Genomic DNA, 18690 nt, shown 5'->3' with positions numbered 1-18690 from the left:
GTTCTAATTTCATTCTTTTACATGTAGCTGTCCAGTTTTCCCAGCACCACTTATTGAAAAGGCTGTCTTTTCTCCATTGTATATCCTTGCCTCCTTTGTCATAGATTAGTTGACCATAGGTGCATGGGTTTATCTCTGGGCTTTCTATCCTGTTCCACTGATCTATATTTCTGTTTTTGTGCCACTACCATACTGTCTTGATTAATGTAGCTTTGTAGTATAGTCTGAAGTCTGGGAGCCTGACTCCTCCAGCTCTGTTTTTCTTTCTCAAGATTGCTTTGGTTATTCGGGGTCTTTTGTGTTTCCATACAAATTTTGAAATTTTTTGTTCTAGTTCTGTGAAAAATGCTATTGGGAAAAAATATGGAACGCTTCACGAATTTGCATGTCATCCTCACGCAGGGGCCGTGCTAGTGCCAATCTTCTCTGTATCGTTCCAATTTTAGTATATGTGCTGCTGAAGCGAGCACTACTGTAACACTCTTTAAATTTCTTATATCAAACAACAATTTGAGTTTTTAATCTTATGACACAAGAAACTTATTTAAGATAACAATACACATTTAACCCAATAATATGAACATGTAATGAGTTTAAAATAGATACTTTTTTAGGATACCATTCTTCAAAATGTTCAATAGTCATAGACAGTATGTCACAGAGTTTGTGCTATGTACAAGAGTTTGTTTTTGTGAGGTTTGAAATTTGGCTCATTCTGGGATTTTGTTATTCTAACATGTGATGCAACATATTGAAATAAACTGTAGTTATTCTTCCTTTTCCACACCTATTTCCCTTCCTGATTACTCCAGTCACAAACAGTAGGGGGGATGAGCAAGACAGGTGCTTATGTGTGTGTCTGTTGTGTTGATAAGGGATCAAGGTGCTCCACAATCCAGAGTCAGAGGCTAAGTAAGTAGAGTGAGGATGGTGTTCAAAGGAAACAAACAGCCCAGCAAGGGCTATTGGTACCAGAACAGGATTAGAACTCAATCTTGGGCAGGGGGGCAGAGGTGACAGCAGCTGCCCAGGCTAGAGTATTGGATTTAGAGCAGTGTAAGAAGGGTATCTTCTTGGGGAGCCTGAAGCCTGGCTTAGTATATAATACCTAAGTATGAGAAGGGCATGCAAGAGGAGACTGCGTAGAAATGGAGAAAATGAAAATCAACCCTATGTTATTGGATTTAAATTAGAGATATTGTAAACTCAGAGATTTTAACCTATTGAGATGGATATAGAAATAAATGTGTGTGTGTGTGTGTCTGTGTGTGTGTGTGTGTGTGTGTGTTTCTGGCTCTATCTACTACAATGGTCCTATGAGAGGTGACATACCAATAACAATGAACACGCCTAGCACTAAAATCTTTTCTGTACTCTATTCTCCATTAAAATAACCTACAATTCCATTGAGAAATGACTCATTTTAGTAGTGGGGTGAGGAAAATACAAAATGAGATCCCAATGGGGTATTTTCTAGGCCAGAAAATAAAGAAGAGTTCAAAGAATGATGAGTGCATGCCAAAGGATATGTAAGTCCATTTAAAGAGACCCTCACTGTAAAAAACTTAAATGTCAAAATGATGATATTAATGGATTACACCTGATTAACTAAAATAAGAACTCATGAGTCTACACTAATATAAATTAGTGAATAGATGTTTCATGAAGTCTCAGACTATCTCCATCCCAGTACTTATATATATATATATAAAGAAAGGGAAAAAAAATAAAAGAGAGAAAAAAAAAGAGAAACTTTAGAATGGATAACACTAGTATGTGTCATCTTAATCAAGTGCTCAAAGTCAAAATAAGTAAACAAGTAATGAAACAAATTAAAATGGTGTGCCATTACAGGATTGGATGGGAAGGACACGGCATCACTTCTTTGTTAAACCTGCCCAAAATACTTAATCTGAATTGAATTATGATGAGATATTTGAGAATCCCAAATAGAAGGGCATTATCAAAAACAACTGGTTTTTAATATGCCCATGTGTCAAGGTCATGAAAGTCAAGGAAAAACTGAGAACTGTTCCAAATGAATAAAATCAAAATGACGTAGAAAATAAATGCATGTGTGTAATTCTGGACTTCACCCCTTTATTTTAATGGATATTACTAGAATAACTGGAGAAATTTGAATGGTCTCAGGAGTAGATGGTAGTAATATATTAATATCAATTATCTTCATGTTTACATTGTGGTTTTCTAGAGCATGATTGGAAGAAATATACACAAAAATTTTTTGTGAGTGATTGGGCATCATGTCAGCAGCTTACTCTTAGATGATTCAGAAAAAAGTTATTTGTGATGTACTTGCCACACTTATTAACTTTGAGATTGTTTCAAAAAAATTTTAAATGTAAAAATATAATTGTTATATACACACACAAATTGCCCACATTGTTTTTGTATTATTGTGCATAATTTTATTTATTTTGCTACTGCAAGATAGGGGAAAATGTCCCTCCAGTTTCACTTTACAAGATGGGTATAAAAAAACATTTTTCCCCAAACATATATAAGTCTTTAAATATTTTTATTATGATTACTTAATGCTTGATTATATAGAAGATAATTCATTGAGGCAAGGTCCAGCTGGATACATTTTCCCATCTTCCAATGTTCACAAGGATTAAGGAAACTTGTAGTCTTATCAAAGGCTATTAAAAATTGTTGATTCAGGATTTAATCAAAACCATGAAATGGCATAAAGCCATGTAATAGTTAAAATAATATCAAATAAAAAAGCATTTTGTAAGTTAATGCCTTTGTAAATTAGACTTTAACATGTTATATTTCCTTATAGAAGAAACTTTTAGTATAACTTTAAGGGAAAAACTGAATGTTGGTCATTTATTTTCCACGACCAGAAAGACATCATTCGTTAAAATAATCAATAGTTGGTACAGATTATTAGCAGTATTAATTACAACATCATCATTTCTCCTACACATAAATGAATTTCAGAAAATCACACTCTTAGTTTCTCACCACTGATTAGTGGCAGAAGCAGAACTAATGATAACAATAATGGTTTTAATTAGTGATGTTATTTTATGGCACACAGTGCATTCTCATTCATTTACTCAAGGAACCACAATCACCCTATATGATGGATTATATCCTCATTTTATACATAAAGATAAAATTCTCACAATGTGTTGAAAAAGTTGCCCAAGTTTCACACAGCAAAGTGGAGGATCCTGCAATTTGGTATCTAACTGGTCTAGACTTCAAAAACCATAAATTACTTCAAACTACTTCCACCTAATGTAGTGTATTTATTTCCCCATGCCACATTGTGAAAGGTATTTTTGTGTTGATGTATCTTTAAGGGCTATTTCTAGTAGTCACTTAATTGATTATTTATGATCCGCTCCCTCCCTTTTGAACTTGGATTGAATTATGGGAATTGGTCTTAAATCTTTAAAGAATCAGCCTCCATTGATCACATACCTCTATAACTTGTGTCACATGACCATTGAAAATACAACTTGGGAGGATCTTTGGGTTATTGAGGAAAGAGAAGTTATAGCCTATATTTTGTAAACATTAGTATGACTATATATCAAAACAGAGGGTGTAAACAGCCTATTAGTACAGCATCTTCACCACGACGCTCATCCCTTTCAATCACTTCTCCATAAGAATATTCCTGCTTGCATATAATGGAACATTATATACCATTTCCCTTCCGCCTATTCAATTTTTACATGTCAGTCAAATATCTTCCCCAGTATAACTGATTATTTTTGTTTTTCCAATCAAGAAGTACCCATATCAAAAATGGCTGGAGTAATTGTTTTGAGACATGAAATATAGTATTTTAATGAGGATCATTTGCCTCTCAGTATAATTTTCTAAGAAGTGAAAGAAGAGGTTTGATTGAAATAATTGTGTTTTTTCTCCATGATGGCAATCTGGAGATTAAGAATGATTTCTGAATCATTATAAAATTCCTCTGTATTAGTTATCTATTGTGACATAACAATATTAACACAGACTTAGTGTTTATGACAACACATTATTGTTATTATATCATAGTGTCTAAAGCTTTAAGAGTTTGGGCATGACTTAGTTAATTCAAATTCTCATAAGGATGCAATTACTGTGTTGGCTGACGCTGTGGTCTCATCTGACACTTTACTCTGAAATGATCCACTTCTAAGCTTTCATGTGGGCAGGATTCAGTTACTTAGAAGGCTGTGGAACTAAAAACCCCATTTTCTTGCTGGGTGTTCCTTGGAAGCCACTTCTAGCAACTTGCCATGCAACTCACACACAACATGGCAGCTTCCTTCTGCAAAACCAGCAAGGAAGAGAAATTATTGTAGCAACACAGTTTACAGCCTTACATAACCTAATCGTGAACATGTAAAAACATGCACCCATCATCTTGCCTTATTCTACTCATTACCAGCAAGTCATAGGCCCTGTCCATACTCAGAAGAGGATCACACAAGGATGTGAACACCAAGAGCTAGAGATCATGTGTGCAACCCTAGCATCTGTTCCCCACAGATCACCCTCTGGACTCTAGTTGTTTATATCCTTCCCACATGCAAAATACATTGATTCTCCTTCTAATGAGACATTCACGAGACACTGATCCCATTCAAGATTTTGCTCTAAGTCTATAATCTTATCACCTAACAAGATTGGATCTAGATATGGATGAGGCTCTTTGTGTGTAGTTCTCTGTAATGAAAGAAACCAGTTAACTGTAAAATATAGAGACAAGTTTTCCAGCCCCTCCCCAACAAATCAACATGCAGCAGTTGAACAGTCACGTGGGAACATCTACATTAAACAGGGGGAAATGGAGAGAAGTAGTCATTGATCCTAAAATTCTGAAATCCAGTCCTGTGAATGTTGGAATTTCTTGATTATGTATGTATAAAAGTCACTATTTAACCATAAAAATTACTCATTTAAATTAGTTAATAAAAAATATAAAACCTAACAAGTATCAGATATTTGTTCTACGTATTTGCACAGAAAGATGTGCTTCATTTCATTAAGAAGCTAATGTCACACTAGAGGAAAGATACATAATTTATTGGAATTTTGTGAATAATGAAATGCATATTAGATTACCTCTGAATGTATTCACATCCTCTTACAATAAGATATCATTTGAAAGGGCAAGAAAGGTAACTTCTGTTCATTTTATTTTTTATATATTTGAATCCTAATACTAATTTTGTCATTTTTAGCTATATCCAAATCTGTGGCATAGAAATAAATAAAATACAAATATATATATATATCACTCTCAATATATTCTGTGATAGGAAGAATTTTCCAAGTACATTATAATGTGTTTTGAACTGTGGGCATTCATTGTAGTATAACAACAGCCTGAAGAAATTTTAGTGTGTAAGCTCTTCAGTAGTTTAATCAGTATACATTTCCATTTTCAGTTTGGCATATAGGCAGAAATAAAACTGTAGCTATATGTTTGTCACTTTGGGATTTACCTTAAATCCTTTAGGTTGTCTTTCTATTTTGATAATCCTTTGCCAAATTACTTTTAAAAAAAAAATTGAGTTAAAATTGGTATATAACCTTATATTAGTTTCAGGTGTATAATATTATAGTTTGATATTTGGATACACCTCAAATTGATCACCACCAAAAGTCTACTAGTTATCATCCATCACCATACAACTGACTCCCTATGCTTTTGCTACCCCTCAACCTCCTTCTCCTTTGGTAACCACCAGTCTCTCTATGAATGAGTTTGTTTTTGATTTGTTTCGTCTGTTTGTTTTCAGATTCCACATATAAGTGAAAACATATGGTATTTGTCTTTCTCCGTCTGAGTTATTTCACATCGTATAATACCCTCAAAGTCCTTCCATTTTGTTGCAAATGACAAGACTTCCTTCTTTTTATGGTTATGTAGTATTCCATTACATGTATATGTGTGTGTGTGTATATATATATATATATATATATATATGGCTCACATCTTTTTTATCTATGCATCCATTTATGAACATTTAGCTTGTTTCCTTATCTTGGTTATTGTAAATAATGCTGCAATGAACATGGATGTATATATTTTTTCAAATTAGTGTTTTCACATTTTCCAGAAATGGAAAAGTTTGATCATATGGTAGTTCTATTTTTAAATTTTGAGAAATTTCCGAATCATTTTCAATGGTGGCTATACAAGTTTACATTCCAACAAATAGTATATGAGATTTCTCTATTTTCCACATCCTCTTCAACATTTGTTATTTCTTATCTTTTTGATAACAGCCACTCTAACAGGTGTGAGATGTTATCTCATTGTGGTTTCGATTTGTATTTCCCTGGTATTTAGTGATGTTGAACATCTTTTCATGTGCCTGTTGGCCATTTGTATGTATTCTTTGAAAAAATTTCTATTTAGATCCTCTGCCCATATGTTCAATGGGCTGTTTCTTTTTTTGTTGTTGAGATGCCTGACTGTTTTGTTTTCTTAAATATATTTTGGATATTAACCCCTTATCAAGGTTATGATTTGTAATTATTTTCTTCCATTCAGTGGGTTGCCTTTTCATTTTGTTGATGATTTCCTTCAATGTACAGAAGCCCTTTAGTTTGATGTGGCAGCTTATGTTTATTTTTGTTTCCCTTGCCTTTAGATTCATACCTCCCAAAATAATCACTAAGACCAATGTCAAGGAGTTTACCACATAAGTTTTCTTCTAAGAATTTATGGTTTCAGGTCTTATATTCAAGTATTCAATCCTTTTTAAGTTAATTTTTCTGTAGGGTGTAAGAAAGTAGTCTAGATTCATTCTTTTGCATGTAAAGTTTTCCCAACACCATTTATTGAAGAGACTGTCCTTTCCCCATTGTCCATGCCTGGATCCTTTGTTGGAAATTAACTGTCCATATATGTCTGGGCTCTTTGTTCTGTTCCACTGATCTGTGTTTCTGTTGTCATGCCAATACCATACTTTTGATTACTATAACTTTGTAGTATAGTTTGAAATCAGGAACTTGATACCTCATCTTTGTTCTTCTTTCTCAAGATTGTTTTGGCTATTTGGGATCTTTTATAAACCACACAAATTTTAGAATTATTTGTTCTAGTTCTGTGAAATATGCCATTGGAATTTTGATAGGGAGTACACTGAATCTGTAGATTGTTTTGGGTAGTTTGAACATTTTAATAATTCTTCCAATCCATGGAACATCTTTCCACTTATTTGTTACTTCTTTAGTTTCTTTCATCAATGTCCTATAGTTTTCAGTGCAATTTTTAACCTTGATTAAATTTATTCCTAGGTATTTTCTTCTTTTTTACGTAGTTGTAAATGAAATAGTTTTCTTAATTTCTCTTTCTGATAATTCATTACTAGTGTATAAAAATGCCATAGATTTCTGTATATTGATTTTGTATCCTGCAAATGTATTGAGTTCACTTATTAGTTCTAACAGATTTTTGGTGGAGTCTTTAGGGTTTTCTATCCACAAATGGTGACAGTTGTACTTCTTTCTTTCTTATTTGGATAACTTTAATTACTTTTTCTTGCCTAATTGCTCTGGCTAGGACTTCCAATACTCTGTTGAATAAAAGTGGTGAGAGTGGTATCCTTGTCTCGTTACTGACCATAGAAGAAAAACTTTGTTTTTCCTTGTTGAGTATAATGTTAGCTGTGGGTTTGTCATATATGGCCTTTATTATGTTGAAGTACATTCCTTCTGTAACCAGTTGTTTGAGAGTTTATATCATGAAAGGATGTTGAATTTTGTCAATTTTTTTTCTGAATCTACTGGAATGATCATACAATTTTTATCCTTCATTTTGTTAACATGGTGTATCATATTGATTGATTTGCAGATGTTGAGCCATCCGTGCATCTCTGGAATAAATCCCACTTGATCATGGTGTATGTTCTTTTTAATATATTTTTGAATTCAGTTTGCTAATATTTTCTTGAGGATTTTTCCATCTTTGTTCATCAGAGATATTGGCCTGTAATTTTCATTTTTTGTGATATCCTTGTCTGGTTTGGTATCAGGGTAATGCAGGCCTCCATTAAATGAGTTTGGAAATGTTCTCTCCAGTTTAATTTTTTGGAATAGTGTAACACTGGGGCAGGGCAAGCAGCCTTAGCAAGGTAGAGAGAGACTATCAATAAATGGCACCTGCCAGCCTCAAGCTAGCAGAGTAGGAGATTGAAAAAAAATGGCACCTGCAAGCAATTACATCCCCAGAAAGCGTTTCAAGAGACATCTGTCCCTCTGACAGACACTTTAGTTTAGTTAATGAATCTTCTTCATGTATGGTCTAGGTGATGTATGGTCTAGGTGATTTCCAAATTGCTGCTTTTGAGCTGGGTCCCAGGGTGAGTCTGTGAAGAGCCCTTTAAAAGTGGAGTCTCAGTTTCCTATAGCCTTTTGAGTTCCTGGACATAAGCCCCATTGTTTTTCAAAGCCAATTATTTTGGGGTTCATCTTTCCAGCACAGTTCCCAAGGGTTGGGGTACCTGATGTGAGACTCAAACACCTCATTCTTCAGGAAGAAGCTCCTTTTTTGTGATATTTTGTGATATCCCTCCTGCTTGTGGGTCGCTACTCTACTGGTAGGGGCCCTGTGGAGACTGCCTCTCTGCCTCTCCTACCTTACTCAATGTGGCCTTTTTATTTGTTGTGGAAGAGCTGTTCTGCTGGTCCTCTGATTATCTTCAGAGAGAATTATTCCACAGGTAGCTGTAACTTTGGTGTGTCCCTGGGAATAGGTGAGACCTGTGTCTTCCTAAGTCCCATCTTCAACCAATTCCCCAAATTACTCTTCCCTTTAGCATTTTTAGACAGTCAAAATATCCCTCATCCAGTGTTTTCAGTTAGTTCTCAAAAATTATCCATCAGTCTTGTGTCATTAATGGTCTCCCCAGAACCATAGTAAATCTATATTGTAATACAATAGCATTGTTCAAGATAGCATGGTTTAAAATTCTATGTCTATAGTATATATCAATTATCATCAGTAGTTATCTTTCATTCCAAGAAGATATTCTCTTTTCACTCCAAGTGACTGATAAATTGATATATAAATTATCTATGGACCACAGACGTACTGATTTTGGTTTGAAATTGACACTGTAACATACTGACCATTACCTAAAGGAGAAAATTCAAATACATCAGAAAGTTTCCCTTGTTGAAAACTTGCAGGCATTGTGTAGAAAATATGCAGGCATTGACAAAAGATTGTGATTTACTTTAGTAAAATGTTGCATAGAGTTGTGTTTTTAATTTTACTGAACATATGTAAATATGAACAATCTATCTTAAGTCATTTCAAGTATGTAACAAAAAAAAATTATGCAAGACTGGTTCAATGCAACAGCAGGCATCAAGGCCATAAATAATTCTACGAGCAATATTTAAATAAAAATTAAAATGTTATTTATTAATTATAATATACATATACAGTGTGTGTAAAGAGAGAGAGAAAGAGGATTGCAATGTTGAGCCAGATCACTAACTTATAATTTATTACCTTTGGAAAATTTAATATATAGAATTTGGAAAAAAATATGTAGAATTTTTTAAATATAAGAAACAAAATATTAGGAAAAATAAGATCAATAAATCCAAAATGAATCAAAATATTGATGTTAAATTATACAAACAGGGAAGTTTAAAAATTCAGAGTTATTTTTCAAATTTCCAAATAAATCATCTATATATTAGAATACAACTTTTCTTCCAGCTGCCCAAGATACCAAAGGGATAGAAGGCCACGGGGAAGAAAGTGGCCCTGGTGCCTGCTGTCATGAAGAAGCAGGAGGCCAAGAAGGTGGTAAATCCCCTGTTTGAGAAAAGACCCGATAATTTGGCATTTGACAGGACATCTAGCCCCAAAGGGCCCTCACCTGCTTTGTAAAATGCCCCTGCTCCATCCAGTTGTGGTGGCAAAGGGCTATCCACCATAAGCAGCTAAAAGTGCCTCCCATGATTAACCAGTTCACCCAGGCCTTGTGCCACCAAATAGCTTCTCAACTGCTTGGGCTGGCCGATAAATACATACCAGAGATAAAGCAAGAGAAGGAGCAGAGACTGTTTGCCAAGGCTGAGAAGAAAACTGCAAGCAAAGGGAATTTCCCCTCTCAGTGGCCACCTGTTTTTCGAGCAGAGGTTAACAGTGCTACCAATTTGGTGGAGAACAAGAAGACTCAGAAGGTACTGATTGCACATGACATGGATCCCATGGAGCTGGCTGTCTACCTGCCTTCCATGTGTCATAGGATAGAGTTACTGACTGCATTATCAAGGGGAAGGCCAGCTGGGAAGTCTAGTCCACAGGAATACCTATACCACTATCACCTTCACACAGGTAGGTACAAAAATTTAATCTGCAGTTTTAAATTTCTTACCAGAAATCATCTATACCAAATTTACAAGTTTGTCAAGTATTGACACATTCTATATCTCCTCTAACTGCTCCACCAATTCATAATATTTTCCTCTTTCTTCAACGTCCAAAATAATTTCCTCTCTGCCTAACTAGTTTTGACTGAAAGTCTCCTGCCTGTAGTTCTGGCCACCAGCAAAGGTAACACAACTAATGGTACATAATAGGCCTAGTCTTGAGAGGTCCAGATTATCCCTTCAGCACTGCACTTCAAAGGAAGTCACAAGGCCAACCAAGGTTTAAGAGGAGGAGAAAGACTACCTTTTGGTGTGAACAGTGGCATGCATATAGAGAAAAAATGAATTATTGGAAACCTTACTTAAAGACTATCACATGGGAATAGAAACAGTTTTTATGAGAATGTTTTCAAAGAAAGAAACCATAATATAATATATAAGTAATTTTAAGAAGACTAGCATTTTAATGATCTGATATATTTAATAACACCATAAAGCAAAACATGAGGCAGATAAAAATTAGAGAAAGGTTTTTTTTAGTGTAAGATAAAGAAATAATATTCAACCTAAGTAATACACTATAACAAATAAATGCTATGAAATATACATTAAATTGTGCAAATGACATGATTATGATTGGACAATTCACAAAGAAGAAATATGTATAAAATAATGTTTATCCTATTCAAATGATTATCTGATATTAAATTGTTTTGGGACATATAAATCATCATAATTGTAGAAAATCCTAAAGATTACACACACACACACACACACACACACACACACTATTAGAATTAATGAGTGAATTCAGTAAAGTTGCAGTACACAACATCAACATACAAAAATCAGTTGCACTTCTATACACTGAAAACAAATGATCCAAAAAGGAAATTGAGAAGACAATCCTATTTACAAATCATAGATGAAAGAAATTAAAGAAGAAGCAAATAATTGGAAAAACATCTCATGTTCATGGGTTAGAAGACTTAATATTGTTAAAATGTCCATACTACCCAAATGATCTACAGATTTAATGCAATACTTATTAAAATCCCAATGGTACTTTTTACAGAAGTAAAAGAAAATAATCCTAAAATTCATATGGAACCCCAAAAGACTTCTCTTAGCCAAAGCAACCCTGAGAAAGACGAACAAAATTGAGAGGGATCACCATTCCTGATTTCAAATTATATTACAAAGATACAGTAACTGAAAAGTATGATACTGGCATAAAGACAGACGTATAGACCAATGTAACATAATAAAGACCTCAGATATAATCGCATGCATACACAGTCAAATGATCTTCAACAAGGGTGCCAAAAATACACAATGGAGAAAGTACAGTCTCTTCAATAAATGATGCTGGGAAAACTGGATACCTACAGGCAAAAAATGAAATTGGAACCTGATCTTACACCATACACAAAAATCAACTCCAAATGTTTTAAAGATTTAAACATAGAACCTGAAACTCTAAAACCCCTAGAAGACAAGTAGGGAAAATCTTCATGATGTTGGTTGTGGCAATGATTTCTTGGATATGACACCAAAATCAAAGGCAACAACAGCGACAACAAAAATTAGACAAGTAAGACTATACCAAACTGAAAAGATTCTGCAGAGCAAAGGAAACAATCAACAGACTGAAAAGGCAACCAAAGGAATGGAAGAAAACATTTGCAAAATATATATCTGATAAGGGGCTAATATCCAAAATATGTAAGGAACTCCTACAACTCAATTGCAAAATAAGAAATAATCCAATTAAAACATGAGCAAAGGACTTGAATAAACATTTCTGCAAAAAAAGATATACAAATGGCCAACAGGTATATGAAAAGATATTTAACATTACTAATCATCACAGAAACACAAATCAAAGCCACAGTGAGATATCATTTCACACTTGTTAGGATAGCTATTATCAAAAAAACAAGAGATAAGTCTTGGTGAGGATGTGGAGAAATGAGAATCCTGTGCGTTGTTGGTAGGAATGTAAAATGTTGTGGCTACTATGGAAAACAGTATGGGAGTTCCTAAAATAATTAAAAATACAATTGCCATATAATCCAGCAATCCCATTTCTGGGTATACATTTAAAAGAACTGAAATCAGGGACTTGAAGAGATATATGCACTCCTATGTTTACTGCAGCATTTTCACATGATTCAAGATATGGAAACAGGTCTGTAGATGGATAAATGGATAAAGAAACTATAGTATATAGAAAAAAATAAAATATTATTCAGCCTTAAAATGGAAAGAAATCCTGCCATATGCAACAGCATCGATGAACTTGTAGGACATTATGCTAAGTGAAATAAACTAGTCACAGGAGGACAAATATTGCATGATTTCAATTATATGAGGTATCTAAAATAGTCACACTAATAGAAACAGAGAATAAGATGGTGGTTGCCTGTCATTGGGGGAAGGTGGAAACAAGAAATTGCTGCTCAATAAGTTTCAGTTGTGCAAGGTGAATAACTTCTAGAGATCTGCTGTACAATGAATACAGGATTATAGGTACATTGTGACTACAGATAACAATACTGTTTGATACACTTAAAAATTAAGAGGGCAGATCTTATGTTACGTGTTTTTAACCACAAAAGCAAACAAAATAGAGGCACATAAAAAGAAAACCCCACACCATATACTCACATAAAGTTTGAGAAATAACATGTAATGAAGATACTGGACATACTCTTGCCTCACAAGATTGTTTCAACAAATTAAAAATAAATGCACTGTGCAACCATAAAATTTGGAAGAAAAAACTTTCTTTTTTAAAGTTTTCCCCTAATAATCTATGTTCTTAAAAAATTATGAACTTCTGATAATTTTGCTCAATGGGAAATGTAAATTTTATATGGTATACCAACTTTGGCACTTGCATATTTTTCCAGTCACAGAAGTACGAACTGAAAATATACAACACATTCATGTACTGGATAAGATGAAAAAAAAGTAAAAAAAAAAAAAAGGTATATAAATAATTGACACATTTGCAAGTAAATAGATAGCGCTGATGTCCATAACTTTACTCAGATTTAAAATAATCTGTGTTTTCAACCCTAAGTTACATTCATTCATTTTTCAGACCTCTGTTCCATCTTTGAAAGAACATTCAGCTTAAAGTTTTGGAGTTCTCCTAATCTTGAATTTAATTTTTAAAAAAATCACATTTGTAATTATATTAGTATATATGCTAGGCATTCACTGGAGTCCTTTCCTCCACTGCAAGGTCTATTAGATTAAAAACTTTACTACATAAGCTATGTATTTTTTATTATATTGCAGATAATGAATGCAATGGCAGTCAGGTAGAGAAGATTTAAAGATATAAGCATGGATTTACAAAAAAGTTGCAGAGATAGGTAAAATATAAACCATTGATTTGAGAGGAGACAGAAAATATTTAAAAGAATTTTCTAAATTCTTAAATACTATACATGATATAAAATGTTAGTATAGTACATTTTGATAACATATTCATTTGACTATTTCTTTTCACTGCAATGTAATGAAACATTATGCTACAGTTATGTGGATCATGGAATAAAAGAAAAAAAAAGAAAGAAATGAAAATATTACATGCATGCACTTATACATATACACATACTTAAAGTGAACATCATGTAAAACTTGAAAAATAATAATCACATTGTATTTGGAAGAGTGTTCAAGAAATAACAAAAAATAAAATAAAATATTTTATCTAAATATTATCTGAAGTAATTTCTAACCATTTTATAGCAGTAGAATTTGTTTTAGTACTTGTATGTGGAAATTTAATATTTGCAAAATGATAGAATGCTCTTCAGAAATTAATTAGATTAATTAACTATAGCTGCACATAAGACAATTCATCTTTTATTTGTTTTATGTGTTTTTTCCTATTGTAAATTTAATGTGTTTTTTCCTATTGTAAATTTAATGCAGTTTCTTACAAACAAAACAGTAAATGTTTTAGAAAATATAATTCCTTTACATTATTACCACACTACAATCCCAAAGGGATATAACCACCTCATTAGTTGTGTGTCCATCCCACCAGATAACTCCCATATAAATATAACTATGTTGATAATAATGATGGTAATAATACTTATTTTATATAGATATCTGATCACACTTGGCTTATTCTTTAACAGTACTCTCTTACAGAAAGGAAAACACATGGGTCATCTTCCCTATCAGTCATATTTTGATTTAATCATTATGCATGCATATGTAGTTTTTCTCTTTTTTTTTCAGGAAGAAGTAGGTGAACAAAATAAATCTTAATATAATTTACAGCTTTGGGATATTTTTGTTTAATTTTTCATCTACTTTAGTAAGAGGCTTTAAGTCAAATGGTTGCATTATAGAGACATAAAAATAATGAAAAATTCATACAGTTGAAGAAAGCAGTTTTCTTTGAATAATATAGATTTTAAAAGTAATATTATACAAGTAGAAAATGTCTTGATTTGTATTTTTATTAAACAAATATGTGGTATATTTAAATTTATTTCATCAATTTTGCTCTGTAACAAACTATACAACAATGATCTAATAATGTTCTGGATACATTATGAAAGTAACTTAATCCAATTTTGTATAACTTTATGTTCTGTATATTTGGGTTGTATATTATTTCTAAGCTGGAATTTCATTTTTAAATTAAATTTTGAATACATGAGGAAATATTATCATATTGCTCTACAGATGACAATCTTGAAAACTAAATTCTTACTATTGGTTGAAAGACAATATTTTGGTCATAATTGTCAAATATTATCTGGTATTGACATTACTTTTGGGAAGGAGGGGAAATTACATATTTTGAGACAAAACATAAACTTCTAGTTTTTAAGAAAATATGTATGAGTGACCTAATAGACATTAAGGATTCTTTTTTTCCACATGTTTAAAAACTTTATTTGGTAGTGTCATATTGAATTTTATTTACTACTAGTAGTTTAGTAACCACAGACAGGAACGATTAAACCTAGTTATTTTATACATTATATTAAGTTTCTGAGAGAAAGAATGTTTGTACACACACAAAAAGTAGAGGTGGACCATGAAAAATATGGATTAAAGAAGGCAAGGAATATTAGAGGCAGAGATAATATGTTGAATGCACACTTAGAGTATTTTCTTACTTTTCCCAAAACTGGTGTATCACTGTGGCTCAATCTTCTAGTTTTATCACACCAGGTCATAGTATTCCTACAATAAAATATAGTGTAATGAACTAGTTTGGAATTGAGGAATTGTGTGGGTGGTATTAGGCAGAAGTATTTCATGTCTTCTGGGTTTTTAACTTCTGTTTTCTTTCATTGATTTACAGCATCAATTCCCTGTATGATCTGATCATTTCGAATTCTGAAGGGTTTGAAAACAGCAAGAAACCTTGTAAGAGTGATTAAAAACCTTCAAAAGTTCCTACTTTTATTTCTCATAAACGTCAAAACTTCACAAGCTACATGTGGTCTTCACAAAGGGAACAATCCTACATCTTTATTTTGCTCTAATGGCAAACATTTCTCATCTCTGTCAGATTTGAGTGCATAACTGTATCAGAAAACTATGTCTATTGGTCATAGGCATATTTATCACTTGACATATGAATCACAATGTCTGTGGCAAAGCTGAAGATCAGCAGTGACAATTCACTTTAGGTCCCTGAAGGGCAACAGTCTTGGTGTTAGAAGTCTATAGTAAGTTCAGAGGACAGGGAAATAATTATATTTAATTTGAATATTACCATGGGTATGAATGAAAATTAAACAAGTCACATATAAAACACTGAACCTTTGTTTCTTAAAAAAGAAACTAAGTTAAGGTCACACCTCAGCAGTATTTTCTAATTAAATACAGTTTCTCTTTTAATATTTATTTATTTATTTGGCTGCGCCAGGTCTTAGTTTTGGCATGCGGGATCTTTAGTTGTGGCATATGGGATCTAGTTCCCTGACCAGGGATCGAACCCGGGCCCCCTGCATTGGGAGTGCAGAGTCTTAGCCACTGGACCATCAGGGAAGCCCCAGTTTCTCTTTTGATGTAATATTTTTTCTTTCTATGGTAAATAGAACATTACACAGAAAAGACAATGAGTAAAACAGGGACAAGAGATACACTGATATACTGTAATGATTTATTGGCAACTAGAAGTCTAAGAAAAGTGAGATGAATTTTAGTATTCACAAATTTCTTGAAACATCATTTAGTGATTTAGAAAAGGCAAATAAGAACTTTTATTATCTCTTTTTAGTCCTTAAAAATATTTTCCTATGGAAAAGTTGGTTATAGGCAGAAAATATTTGCTCAAAGTGTTTTATTTTTTCCTGTTGTATAAGAAATATTTTAAACAAAGTTTAGCTTCTTTACAATTTTATTTGCTAAGATACTACAAATCATACCTTTATAAATTTAAGCTCACAACTGAGCAATTTTTAATTGGGGGATTATTTCACCTGTAAAGGAAAATCTGCTTATGTAATTAATTTTCAGAATACAGGCTGAAATGAATGTGTACAAAATGATTTATTATAATTTAGTTTTAAACTTTAAGACATCAGATTTTATAGATCAATATAGGAAAGCACAAGATGAGACTGACTTGCCAATAATTCTGCCATGATACTAATATTTTTGTAACATCATTAATTCAGAAATTGCCAAAATTCTGCCATTTAGTCAGCAGCAGGTTTTAAAACTTGTTTGATTAAAGCATATACATTTTTAATTTTTATTTTATTTATTTATTTTTTTTTTTTGCGGTACGTGGACCTCTCACTGTTGTGGCCTCTCCCGTTGTGGAGCACAGGCTCCGGAGGCGCCCGCTCAGCGGCCATGGCTCACGGGCCCAGCCGCTCCGCGGCATGTGGGATCTTCCCGGACCGGGGCACGAACCCGTGTCCCCTGCATCGGCAGGCGGACTCTCAACCACTGTGCCACCAGGGATTCCCCATATACATTTTTTAAATTTATAATTTAAAAAAATATTGATATTTGGACAACTGCCTTTCTCTCTTAGGAATTTGGGCTTGTGAACAAGAAAGGCAATCTTTGGCAAATCTTTTTCACTTTATGTTTTTTATGGAAAAATATAATTCCATTTAAAACAAGAAAAAGACATTAGCGTATTGCTGACCAAGCTAAAGAAACTAAAAGAATGTTGACATATCCTGATTTGTAAACTAATGAGACAGAGAAAGGGAAGAGATCTTGACAGAGAGGAAGACATGCATCCGAATCACTTGGAAAGCCTATTAAAATACAGATTGCTTGACCCAACTTAGAGTTTCTGATTCCATAGGTCTGGGGTGAGACATTACTAAACAGTTCTTAGTTGACGGCAATGTTGCTAACAGTTCTTAGTTGATGGCGTGTTGCTAACTAACCATACTTTGAGAACCACTTCATCAGGGCTATATATTATTCCACTATTGCTTTGATAATTATGAAGATGCTTTTCCTAGATCAATTTGTGCTAAAAATTGCAAACTTTATTCTTGATTGAAAAGAAAATATGCATCTGAAAATTGTGCATTGACCTTCAACACATTAAGACAATATTATATTATAAATTGAGGAAGTTCAGTTTAAAAAATAAGAGAGAAGTTTGATCCATGCTGGGAGGAAAACTTTGCCTCTACCCCATTAGATTTGACTGATTAGGGGCCTGGGAGTTAACAAACAAAAGTCTGATTAAAGGTCATTAAAGGAGTTAAGTGTATGCATATGCAGGTGTATTTGAAGGTGCACAAAAGAACTGGCTCTCTGAGTAACTAGAGAAATGGGTTTATATCCCCACTTAGCTAGGAGAAAGGGAGAGGGGAGAAAAGACTTACATGGGAAGAACAAATGGGCTTATTGTGTGGTGCAGGAGAAGCCAATGAGCTTTTGGGTAAACAAATGTAAGTTACGAAGTTTGTGATAATGTTTGCTCATGCAATATCTCCTCAGATCTTTCTTCTTTCTAGTGGTGAAACTCTCCCAGAAAGGGGATTTACAGCAATTACACTCTCTAGGAGTGAAGCTGCCTTGAAGGGGAGATTATAGTTGCCTCCCCTCAGAAGGTTCTGCCTTTAATCAAGTAAGGGAAGCTTGCAAAAGACTTCTTTCTACATCTTTTGAATCTCAAATGTCTCAGCTTAAAATAATCTTCATGCCAAAACTGCTGTTCACTCACCAATGAAAAATTCTACATAAACAATTAAATCCTCATACACTGGAAGACATTCTCAATCTTAAAAGGAAATTTAGTCAAAATGACTATAACTAGTTTTAAGAACATATTTACAATTT

At 33.3% G+C, this 18690-nt stretch overlaps 1 non-coding gene and 2 pseudogenes across 1 annotated transcript; 1 reads left to right on the top strand and 2 right to left on the bottom strand.

The window, feature by feature from the left end:
- Window positions 1–357: 357 nt before the first annotated feature.
- On the bottom strand, window positions 358–470 carry LOC117308895 (U6 spliceosomal RNA; annotated as a pseudogene).
- Window positions 471–9607: 9137 nt separating this feature from the next.
- On the top strand, window positions 9608–10363 carry LOC101333265 (large ribosomal subunit protein eL8 pseudogene; annotated as a pseudogene).
- Window positions 10364–16346: 5983 nt separating this feature from the next.
- On the bottom strand, window positions 16347–16419 carry TRNAG-CCC (transfer RNA glycine (anticodon CCC)). The gene has a single exon. It is a non-coding gene; the product is annotated as a tRNA-Gly (tRNA).
- Between the last annotated feature and the right edge of the window lie 2271 nt (window positions 16420–18690).

Source organism: Tursiops truncatus, chromosome 18, assembly GCF_011762595.2.
Source record: "Tursiops truncatus isolate mTurTru1 chromosome 18, mTurTru1.mat.Y, whole genome shotgun sequence".
Classification (NCBI taxonomy): Eukaryota; Metazoa; Chordata; class Mammalia; order Artiodactyla; family Delphinidae; genus Tursiops; species Tursiops truncatus.
The sequence above is the reverse complement of the archived record's forward strand: the minus strand, read 5'-3'. Positions and strand labels throughout refer to the sequence as shown.